Source organism: Bombus impatiens, unplaced genomic scaffold (genome assembly GCF_000188095.3).
Source record: "Bombus impatiens unplaced genomic scaffold, BIMP_2.2 scf_0360, whole genome shotgun sequence".
NCBI classification, from domain to species: Eukaryota; Metazoa; Arthropoda; class Insecta; order Hymenoptera; family Apidae; genus Bombus; species Bombus impatiens.
The window spans coordinates 72,343-84,712 of NT_176779.1; the positions used below are offsets into that span (position 1 = coordinate 72,343).

Consider the following 12,370-nt stretch of genomic DNA (forward strand, 5'->3'; position numbering starts at 1 on the left):
CACTAGTTGGTGTCGTCCGGTGGTATTTGCTATCAACTGCCGCCATATTGTATTTATTTAGAATTAATAAATCTATATATTTAGAATTATAAAATAAAATATTATTCTCATTAGAAGCTAATCATACAATTACAGATGTTTCGACCATTCGCGGGGAAACGCGATCGCAAGAAAGCACGTCAACGGGAGTCGTAAATTCCCGTTATGATTGGATAATCGACGCCACGAAATGATCGATCCCCTGATTTCGGTTGCGATAATAGGGATGGTTAAATTGACTTTACGAATATAATTAATGTTTATTCCAACAACTTCTTAACTAGAAATGTACAATTAAATTCGATTGATAGCTAGAGTAACAAGGTGTTGTACGCGACGCACGCTTAGATGTTGAAGGTTCAAAAAATGTATAAAGACTGACTTTCTGTAACGATGATGCAGCGGAGGACACTTGCGATGGGTGGGTCTAATGATGCGAGAAAAGCTGATTTGTTAAGACCAAGTTCTTGTTGGGAGAGTGAGGGAAGGACTTCTCTGGTAATTGGTTAATTTTCTGGATTGGTGTGGACGGGTGGAGGAAGGGTGTTAACCGCCCCGAGAGAAAGTTGCTAGTATGAAACATTGTACATGAGAAAGACGAACTTCTATCTTTCCGTAATAAACAATAACCTTTAGACAGTGACTTAGTGCAGATGTTTGGTTCGATCTGAAGGACCTTAGAAATTCCTAAGATTTATGATCGACTCTTAAGACTATTGAAGGTACGCAGCGAAGGCGTGCGGACATCTGGTTGCCATCCCGTCAGCGGTGAGTGGCCTGATCTAGGTAGAATGTCGCACGACGTAACAACAGATAAATTTTATTTCATTTCTAAACAATCAAATAGAATGTTGTAATGATTTCTATGGACGTTTCAGTTCCACAGAAATTTTATTACCAAGGAATAGTCCAATCCGAAAAAGAACGGTTTTGTATAACTTTTGCACCTACTTGATGAAAATGCAGAGAACTCTTTTAAACATAGTCTATCATATTTTTATTTTCCAGATCTCTTATTCGTCTGTTAAAATCTCTGTTATAGTTACCATACAGCCAATAAAACATCGGCGAATAGTTAGGCGACAAACAGAAATTTCGAAACTCGTTGTCGATGGAAAGCGTTTGGCCTCGAACTCTGGGAAAACAAGTCGCGTACACGGGACATTGTGATTACGACGAATAGCTGACGACCATAAATTGTATCTCGTTGCAGCGACAAACAACGATTCTCGCGCGTGCACCCAATTCTTGTACCCCGGTGACCCGCTCATTCGTCCGATTTTTATCGATTCGTCGGCGCATCAATTAGCGCTATTATCGTTTCGTTACAGCTGTCCTTCCATCGATTCCCTTTTTTTCTATCCGACTTCCCTTTTCGTTCTTCTACCTTTTCCCCCTTCGTTTATTTGTCCCTCGCGCGTTGTCGATAAATCGCGGAGCTCTCGATTCAATCAGTGGAACGGACTTCTCGTCTTTCCCTCTCCCTCAAATCTGTCCGGCCCTCTCTTTTCGTTCGCGTTTTAAGTTCACTCGAAGGTTTATTTTACAGATTCGAGTGCTCGCCGATAATCCCGTCGCATTGGATTATAGTACTAGCCAGGCAGACGCTTTTTAATTAATCGTGCCTCTAGCTGAGAACTTTTTTGGACACTAAAAGATCGATGTAAACTTAGCAAGACCTACCGTACGCTGAAAGTTTCAGGCGTTTCACATTAAGCAACTTGCAAATCTTGCCCTATTTTTCTAAAAGAAATCATTACAGGGAATTGTTATAAAGAAAAAAATTGTCTTTGATGTTTCTAATTAAATTACATCCTGCCAGAGGTAAGCAAATGTCTACGTAGAGTTCTGAGTGGCAGTGTATAATTCTATATATTAGTAATATTCCAAAAAGAATGAATTTGTTCTGACTTCGGGTCTTATGGAATTCAAAATTAAGCCCTTCGTTCGCATACCCACGTATCGATGAAACGAATCGACACGAATTCTCAGTCGTGTATTACCCAGTCGAAAACGTTTTATCGACTTATAGTGAAATTTTGACTAGTATGCGAATTCACGTTGATAACGGATAAAAACATTCAAGTGCGTGTGACAGTTTGAGAACGGACTATTAATTGAAAGTTTCGACGAGCATCGACTTCTTTTCCCCCATGTTCCCTCCTCCGAAAAATAATTTCGCCCTGAAAATCGGCCGTCACCCGTTTATCATTCCGTTCCGATTATTGTTTTCTGGATTTTTCATGGTCGTAGCTTGGACACCGTTTCGTTCCATCTATTATCTACATCTCTGTTTGTTACGTTGGAAGCTAAATCGAAATGGTGGAATTTAACCGATTTTAATGGTATACGTCGAAACGAAATGGAAAAAGCGTCGTGTCCCGTTTCTGTGATATTTCACCGAATAATTTACAAGCAGAGATACAGTCAGTCCAGGGGATCTCTGTAAGAATCTTTGAAAAGGAAAGTTTAACTAAAAGATTCAATGATTAATCTTTCATCACGAAAAATGAAAAGAATTGGTTAAAAAATTTCGTGATCGTTCATGAAGAAAAGTTGAATAATGTTAATTAAAACGCATCGATTCTTTTCTTTTGTAGAGAAAATTGGAAACAGAATTACCTAAAAAAGTGAAATAATGTAAAATAAAGAAATGTAATTCTCATTATTGAAAAGTACATATGGTTCTCAATTTGTATGAATTTAATTTAATTGCTATTTTCAAACAAAATTTTTTTTAAATATATAGTCTTTCTGTTTTTGATATATATAGGAATAAATTCAATTCTCTTTTCGTTATAATATGGCCTAAATTTTATATGTTTGTAATTTTTTTATGTAATTTATTCACCGTTTCATCCGTAAAATCAATTTAATATTAATTTGTATCACTTTAAGCCAATATTTAAAAATACGCAACTCAGGGTTAAAATCCACCAACAAAACGTTCCGCGTCAGAATTGTTATTTTTTTCTGCGAATATAAAATCGATATTCAAATCGATTTTCGTAAGTCATTGTAACTCATAATAATCGTAATTGGCGGAATAAATCATACATAATTATGGTTTCATACATTTCCTACAAACGAAAACGAGAAAAGAGGAAAAGGAGAAATTGGAAAAAGGAGAATAAAAATCCTTACAAGGACTACAGCCACGCATTTGCGAATAACTTGAACAATAAACTTTGTTGTGGAAAAAAAGAGTCTAGAAAAAGAGGAACATGTACATATATCAATAAAATTGGAAATCAATTATTTATTTTCCAGCGAGAATTTTATTCATTTCTTTTTTCTTCCGCGCGTTTCAAGTTTCCTACTTTCCTCGTATGCATTTTCGTGAACATCTGCTTATACATTTCCATAAATTCCCCAAATATTTAAAGAAATTACTACGCAAGCAATGTATCTTGGAATTTTCAATCAAATATTTTTTTATACCTGCTTGCATTTGAATCACTCTTGTTGTACAAACGACATAGCTGTCTGTACAGCCCAGTGATGGAACATAATTTTGCTAGCAGCAAAGTGAGATTTATATGTAAATTTGAAATCTTTCGATAAGTCTGTCACATTATGATATTGCACTCACGCCTCGTTCATAAAGGATATAACCTAACAAACACGAAGATGGTACCTCACTGGGGGTAGCCACCCACATAATAATCAAACAGCTACAAAATTCTACCAAATATCCAAATTGGACAAATTGTGAATGTGAAATATTAAATAAAAGAAAAAAAACGCCTCGTGCTCTTGTTTTCGCTGATCCCTCATTATACAGTCGTTTCAACAGCAGAAAATATCGACGGACAAGTGTCAATTCTCTTACAAACTAGGCGTGAAAATAATTAAAACGGGAATGGATAACGTTTCTAACGTTCCAATTATTCATCTTGGAAAAATTCAATGGATCTTAACCCCAAATGTATCAAAATTTGACCTACCGTGGCAAACGACATCATCTATCAAGAGGTACGTACATAAAAAAAATTTATTGAGACAAAAATTTATTGTAACAAATGTATCGCAACGAATGGGTCCGTAATATTTTGAATGATATATAGAATTTCAGAAATGTGAACTGAGGTTGAAAACAATGACCAAAAGAAACCGAGACCTATAGAAGAATGAATTATTCTGTATCTTCGTCACGTTTTACCATATTGTGTCACGTTGTCTATGCGTGATTCACGCAAGCACGTGATTAAGACAATGATCGTGTTAATAACCCAACAGCTGATCGAAAATATATCCGTCGGAGGTAGACAGGCTTATATTAAAAGATAATCTAATTATGACGCTGCAACATCGTTGATAGGTATTAATGACGCAGTTCCCAGTTGAATTAATTACACGCGTTTCTGCGTAACTTTACCTGGTTGGTTTCGAGTTATTGATTGGACCATTCGAAACGCTCGATATCGCGTTCTGCATTCTACTTACGACATTTATTCTCTAACTTCGCCTCTTCAAATAAGTATTGGAAATTAATTTCGATGTAAAACTGGATTAAATCGCGGAAATATATTCTTTTGCGATTCTCCATTATTGCATCCTGCTTCGTGAGCGGAATTACATGAAACGTAATAACATCGTACCACTTCCAAAGAGTTTAATGAGCCTTGATTATGCAACGTGCGTCAGATTTTAAGGGACAAACTTGAAGGACATAGCGAAGGAAAAAAAATATTAATATGAACTCACTAAACCATATTCTTAAAGTGAAAATTCATTTTGCGGATGATTTTACAGTTTAGTAATAATTTCTTAAATTCCTATTAGAAATATATTAATAATAATTGTACTGTCGTGCAAATATAAATATCTTTTTGACAAAATGCGTTTTTGGTTTCTTTGATAAATTAGATACGCAAAATTCAGTAAGTAAAAGTATGTATACTTTTGTATATACTAAAGTGTAGACTTTGTACGAATTTGTCGAAAGGAATTGTTTTAGATGATGGAATTATTTATTCCAACTACAACCGGGACACATTTCGATAGCTTCTAAAAACGATCGGACCTTTCATAAAAAGTCCAGAATATGCTGGCAGTTTCTCGTTTTACAACTATTTCCTTAAAACAGCGCGATTAAATTCCAACAGACGTGGCTACAAGTTGGGAGAGGGGTCCGAATCTACTTAAAATTAAATTAAGAACCGTTTAAAACTCTTCTCTCTCTTTCTGCTGACAGCAAACGCTAGTTTGGCCAGCCCACTACCTTATCACCCCCTTTTTCACGGAGATGTGTCCACGAAAAAAAGCCTGAAAACCACTGGCATTTTGCTATAACTTAGTGACTATGCTCTACCAAGGATAATTTACAGTTGTCCCCATACCTCCGGCCTGGATGAATGTTAGAAATGTTTTGGAAACTTCGTTTACGGTTTTATTTTGATTCGTATGTAGGAGGATTTCGAAACGAGAACTGTGTTACGAGCGCAAACATGATCCATGTGAAAATACAGAGTATTAATTCTTTTTAACGCAAGTTGAATGGTTGCGTGGAAAGTTTGATTTTCTCCAGTATAACGCTGAAAACGTGGCTTTTTATGTGAATGAATAGCAGTAGCGGTAGTTGAGGATTAACTGCTCAGAATGATGGAATTAATATGTAGGAGGAATCGTTTTGCGAACGATATTCATTCATTCACAAAAATATTTGAAGTCTTACCCTGGAAAAATTTCGTGTGCAATATATTGCGCGTCATATTTTAATGATTTTATTAGTAAGTAATGACTGAAGCCTCAAGTTCTCCCAGAACTGAAGTCTCTCTAATCTGCAGAACAGAACGAAATCTGCGAAATTATGGAGAACTTCCTTCCTACAACCGTAAACTACGTATCGCTTTGTGTATACATATAAAGAAGGGTAAACAGTTCAAAGAAACGATGCATGTACAACAAGCAGAAGCCAGAAAGAAACAAATGGAGGGAAAATAGGGGAAGACTTAACGATCAAGATAAAAAGAACAGAGTGAGATCTAGAGGAAGAGAGTTGGAAGAGAAAGGGGGAAATAGAGAAAGAAATCGTGAAAGAAATTCTGAAAGCTATACAAAGGGAAAGGGACATACGGGGTGAAAGGGGGAGGAGTAAGAATAATAGAGCGTGGAAAAGCAGGAGACAGGGAAAAGGTGTTTTGCAGGTGGAGGGGAGCTACGTTAAAGCAGATTTATCGTTCCACAGTAATAATTACCTCTTAAAAGTGAAGGATACGTTTACAGTAATTGTGGCCAAGACAACGGGTTCAAATAAATTCGTCTGTCTCGCACGATGCATTGCTTATGCAGAACGTTGGAGGGTGGCGTATATGTTTTCCTTAATTTTAGATTATCCGCCGTCGGGAAGCGGAATTTCCTTAAATTCAACAGCTGAACGTCAGTTTTTGATCTTTCTTCGACATCTCCTGTTGGGAACATCTGTTTTCGACATTATGAATATCTTACGTGTGGAACAAAATTTTCCTCCTTCCTTTTATTATACATCGGTTGCAGTATGATTTGGTGGCGTGAAAACATAGGTAGAGGCTATAGTTTCCAATGTATGTTGATCTTTGAAATATAGACCCGCGGTCCTTTAATAATAATGAAAAGATAATATGTAACTAGACCGCACGTTAAATGTGCGATAAACGTTAAATGCATAAAAAATATGCAGAATATGCTACCAATATTTTTGATATAAGATTGATACATCGAAGATTAGTTGTGATAGATAGTATGTTTATCAGTATATTTAACAATATTTTTTGGTACATATAGTTTGTGTCGTAAGAAATTACAAGCACTTTGTGCAAGCTAGCAATTGTAAAAAATAACGTTATAATAACAATAACGATAAGATAACGGCTAAAACATAGTTCAAAAAATATATGGATTAGAAATGACTCAGTAATCGCCATTCACCGACCGTCATCCGCCGGCCAAGAATTAATCGAGTGTAGACTTAGCCTTTGATGTTTAATCTTTTGACCACTGCACACCGATATACTGTTTCCGCTAAACGATTTTTTAGGACGAATCGTGGCTATAGCGCCTCTTCTTTCCATCCTGCATTGAAAACTGTATATTGGCTGTTACTATGCGGGAATAATTTCACGTGTTTGTATCCTATAGTCACTTACGAAAGTTATAGTTACTATTTTAATTTACATCTCTTGAGTAACCTGCTTGCAATCCTAAGTTTCCAACAATGCTGCAGTGCAATAAAACTCGTATCATTAAGTAATCCTTTCCTTCAAATTCAAGATTTTTTAATTAAGTTAAATGATAATTAAATTAAATTAAATAATATTTTTCCTTAAATTAAAAATCGATTATTTAAATTGTAATCTTGGAATAGAAACGACCAGAAAGTGTAGCGACAGTTGTCAGAAAGTGGAAAGGCAACATCCCTTGTAACTGCGCGAAAATGAAGTCGTTTGTTTCGCAGGCATCCGATGCGCGAATACAGGAAGAAGAAATTCGAGAGCTGGCATTTCTCACCCAGTAAAGAACCAGCTCGACATTCCTACAAGCTATTCCTTTGTAATCTATACGGGTCGCCTTAGGAAGAAGACAGAGGAAAGAGAGGAGGACCCATCAGAAGCTATGTCTTTTTTCATCCTCACATTCATCGGGGATAAAACGATAGCTTCGAGTGCATTCCAACGAATGATAAAGACGATGTCGACGCTCGTCTTATTTCCTCTTTTGAGACAGTTGACAAATATACGTAAGATTTTGGTCGTTCCCATAAGATTAAAGATAAGTCTTGAAAGATAAGTCTACTATCTTCTTAAATAGGTTTTAACTGCGTGTCAAATTGCACATATTATTAATAACTACGAAGAGTATAGAATTATAGATATTCACGCAACTTATGAATATAATTAAAGGAATGAAACCTAAACAGAAATTTGTTTTACCTACGGAGAGAAAACTTTGAAATTTGTTTTTTGTCACCGATATTTCCAAAATGTATGGACAGAGAATAAGTTAATTTATCAATTTGTATGATAATTTCAAATTATATAAATATTTAGTTTTACAAATTAGTACCGAAGATAGTAATGAGTTTGAATTATTATTGAATAATAAATAATAAGGGTAATTAATCATTATTAGCTTTAAAGAGTAATTAATTATTGTATCTCTGATAGCAATAATTTTATGATATTGTTACCCACTGGTTTTTTCTTTAGAATTACATATGGAATACATAAATTTTGAGCTGAGTACTCACATTGTGTAAAAGCACATTCTTCAGAGATCTGTCAATCAAATGTATTTTGCTGGATCTTTTGAATCCAAAGCCAGATTTGTGTCATATTTTAGAAAATGTTCTATACGAATGGAAGTTGCTGGGACGTGAAAGGCACTCTAATTTAGACCTTGTTACTTCTACATTGCTGCATTAAAGGCCTCAGAACGTAAAAATAGGGTAAAAGGCCTTTCATGAATTGTCAATATTGTTCATATCTTAAATTCATATCTTAAAATCAATAACCAACCAAGCAATATGCAAAGTCAATCGACTTAAATATTCGATCGATGTGGCAAAACTTTACGGATCGATTTTCCACTTCGCCTAATTAACACGTTATGGCAGGATGTACAAGTAACGCGAGAATGTGTTACGCAAGTACGGAACTTTTATGCAAGCAACTAGCAACTTCTTTATTAACAACAGTTGTTTCAAGTTAACTTCTCGCAAGCGAAAGTTTCGCTGCGAGGGAAAGGTAGGTTTAAGCATTTAATCGAGCTTCAGCGTTGTATAACCCTATTCCTTAATACGCTATTACGATACATAACAGTGATCGAAATTATTTGTAAAGGTTGAAAGAGAAACATATGAAGCAGTTGCTTTCTACAGAGAAAACGGCAGGAAATTGTCTGGAATTATTATCTTTACCGACATATTTTTTAACAATGAAAATAATTGTGAATCGGTTAGTCATCACAAGATTATCTATTATGTAATTTAGACAACTCTTTATAAGACAGCTAGAGCTATCATTATCGTATATATGTGTTACAGCACAATTTACTATACGACACGAACATAACCAACAGCATAATGTACCATAAGAAGACAAGCATAAAAACATAAAGAGAAAACAAGCTCATCCAACATCCAAAAACAATTCCCGTCATAACTATTAAACCCTCTTCCAAATCCAGCATCCTTTCAACAACCCTGTGCCAACCCTTTCCCACTGTTCATCTAAAAATTGAACCACCCAAACAATTACCGCCGCTGGTCGACCGCATAAAGGGAAAATCCAACAATTCCTCCGGAAACGTCACGAAATCGCTCGCCACCAGATCTCACCAGCAGAAGATTCAAGAAAACCAGAAGAACCCTGTGTATCAGAAGAATCACGCGGTAACGGCGTGCCTGTACGGGCGAGAGCGCGCACGTTCACGTTGTAGATAGAAAGAAAAGGAGAGAGTCGGAGCGACAGAGCATTCTCCTGGAGGCCACGAGCTTCTGCGACTTTTCCTCCGGCAGCGGTCGGAGCTTGCGCGAGGCCAGCTCCGTTCTGCTCCAGAGGAACATTGGGGAGGGAGGATGGCGAAGAGGAACGGAGAAAGGGAGGCTGCAAGTGCGAGTGAAATGACACGAGTGAAAGGACGAAGAGGTAGGCGTGAAACAGAGGTGAAAAGAAGAGGATAGAGAGCGTGTGTGCAGCAACGGTTCCAACGGATGAAAAGAGATCGCGTGGGAAGAGATCGACGACTGCGGAAGACCATGGAAAAGAGCGAGAGGACCCGATCGTGGGATGAAGCTTTCGGGGGTTGTCGGGTTGCCATGGCAGCTACCCCGGCCGGGTAGCAGACCCCAGTCTTGCCGCGGCGGTCGCCGAGTGCGCAACGGCTCTGTTCTTTGTTTCTTTTTCGTCGTCGTCTCCTCGAAGAACGCTCGGTGATATATACTCGGTTCTTGTGTGGCTCATTCTCCCCGGTTCTGGTGAATTAGTCTAGTGGTTACAAACCCTGGCAAGTGCGCGCGACTGTCTAATCGGATGCCCGTAGTTGAACACGGCCGGCTGACAGATAACCAGTAGAATGTAATTCTTCGCCGCTTGTTTTCGCTCGAGTGATCGCCACGCGTGAATACCTGGTCGCGCCAGTTGTCCCTTGATCGAGAAATATCTCTTTCCTTCCCTTTTTCTTTCTTTTCCGCCTGGTTAGAGTGGACCAATGAGATTTGTAAATTGTAATCGTAAATCGGAGATATCTATGAGAATGATCAACGTCGTTGCTCTGTAGTAGCTTCGTAGAAACGTCTTTATTCGTGGATCGAGAGTCGGCTGAAAGTCGGAGAGAAGATTGCGGCCGAGATCGTAAAGTCGAGGAAACGCGTGGCTAAGGGAAGCTCGCTAAGTGTCTTGGAAAGTTACAAACTAAACGATTTCGGGGATGAGGAATCACTGTCTTCTGAGAAATTTGTTGACGTACGTGGAGTATAATATCTGCGTTCAAGATTCTTTTTGCAGGTTTCTTGATTAAATATTTGGCAATCTTTGCTCGTGGCCATGATTGCGTTATTGTAGTGGAAACAAAGGATATGACTCATTTTATTTATCAGAGAAGAAAAATTTGGAAATGGTACATGTTGTCTTTCTCTAGGTTTTCCGATTAAATATCTGGCATCCTAAAGAGATGATTACTTTGATAGTTCTACTGGTGTTGATTTTATCGTGCAAGATAGATTCGTTCCATTTCAGTGAGAATTCAGAAATTAACATTTTTGTTTTGAGTAATTTAAAATTAGTTTAAAGACGATATATGCAGTACGAAGTCTACTTCCCTTTTCTTCGATTTCCTGGACAAATACAATAAATTCTGCATGTGTAAATACATTATTAGTTATATTGGGTTAGTGGTATTAGAAGTCAAAATTTTTAAATATATATGGAGCATAATAAACTCTGCGATTTCGTAGTTACATATCTGTATTCTGTTACAACTATTGTGTCAATAGATTTATCCTAGGAGTGAGGAGTATGACTTGTTTCGTATCAATAGAGGCGTCTGCCTTTGAGGATTTTCGAAATGAAACGTGCAATATAAAATCTGCTCTCGAGACTCTTTTCGGGTTAGTGTTTGAATCGATAGATATGAGTGTGTTGTTAATTTTAGCGGCGATTTTGTAATAAAACTGAAGAATACATAGCTAGTTTTGCACAAAGTTTGTTTGCCAGGATTTTGGAGGGTCAAAGTTCGCGAAGTGCTTCGAATCTTCGATACTTGTTTTCGTTAAGCTGCCTGTTTCACAGGAGTTTTAAATTGTACTTCAAAAGGAGGAAGGAAGGATGTTTTTATTGGTGTTTGTTGGTATCGCGTTTTACGCGACTATTTACTCGAGTTTGTAAACCAGACACGGTATGAAGAATTAACAGGATTCGATTGACCTGGATTCGTATGACGAAGATAGCTGATGGGATCCCGTTTCTTGCTTTTACGGACGACCCAAGATTCTTTTTCTCAGTTTGCAAATCTGAGGTTGCATCTTTGGCTTAATTTCGTATAAATGTGAACAAATACTATCTTTCGGTGGATTTTCTTGTGATGTAAAAATATTTGAAATTTTAAGAATTAATGGGAACTCTCGTCATATTCAGAATCTGGCAGTGAGTTTCAAGTCCTGTTTGAAATATGGTTTTGTTTTGTTATAGACGTCAGGTTTCATGGAAAAATTAATGGAACTATGGCCACATCTAGAATCTGACAGTTGAAAAATTTTTTAATTTTTTAATTCGTAAAATGTTAGCAAACTTTAACTATCCTAAATTTCTGTAAGTAAGTTTCTGTTTGAAATATTTTCCTGTTATTTTAGAAGATGTCAGGTTTAGAGAGAAGAGATTATTATTACAGTAAACACATTATTATAAAATGTCAGATGTTGCTAAGTTAAATACTATGCATGCCATGTAAAAGAAAACAGCACAGCCATTAAACACTATTTATATAGTTATATAATATTACGTAGATACAAATTTTGAAAATATCACTTTTGAACGTATAATCAAAAATATATCTGGTCGAAAAACTACGCTCACCACTGTACATATTGAAATATTGCAATATAATTGAGAAAGTTGCAAAAATTTTTAACTTTTTCCGCTAGTCTCTCGCGTTTTCGGATCTAAGAATTTGGACACATTCGTATCGAGTGTATGAATGCGTTTCAGTACAGTGTCAGCTAATAGATAAATAAATCAGGCTGACTCTCGCTCCCGTTGATGATTTTCCACCGACTCGAGCGTTCCTAATACTCGTCCGGCTAAATCGCCACGCGGATCTGCCGCGACAAACAATTTTCGCGCGACGACGCCCCGTC

At 37.0% G+C, this 12,370-nt stretch overlaps 1 protein-coding gene and 2 long non-coding RNA genes across 6 annotated transcripts in view; 2 read left to right on the top strand and 1 right to left on the bottom strand.

The window, feature by feature from the left end:
- The window catches only part of LOC117151679, a 504-nt gene extending 459 nt beyond the window's left edge, over window positions 1-45 (top strand). Inside the window, exon 3 of the long non-coding RNA XR_004461774.1 lies at window positions 7-45. This is a non-coding gene — a long non-coding RNA (uncharacterized LOC117151679). The remainder of the gene's footprint in view (window positions 1-6) is intronic.
- Window positions 46-9,855: 9,810 nt separating this feature from the next.
- LOC100741104 (dipeptidase 1-like) overlaps window positions 9,856-12,370 on the top strand; it is a 151,843-nt gene continuing 149,328 nt past the window's right edge. The window contains exons 1-2 of one of the 4 annotated variants that reach the window (XM_033320804.1): window positions 9,856-10,094; window positions 10,297-10,481. The gene's annotated coding sequence lies outside the window, so the exon portion shown is untranslated. The other 3 variants (XM_024367749.2, XM_033320803.1, XM_033320806.1) reach the window with 3 other exon arrangements.
- Window positions 10,203-12,370, bottom strand: part of LOC117151677 — a 17,597-nt gene continuing 15,429 nt past the window's right edge. The window contains exon 3 of the long non-coding RNA XR_004461771.1: window positions 10,203-10,264. This is a non-coding gene — a long non-coding RNA (uncharacterized LOC117151677). The remainder of the gene's footprint in view (window positions 10,265-12,370) is intronic.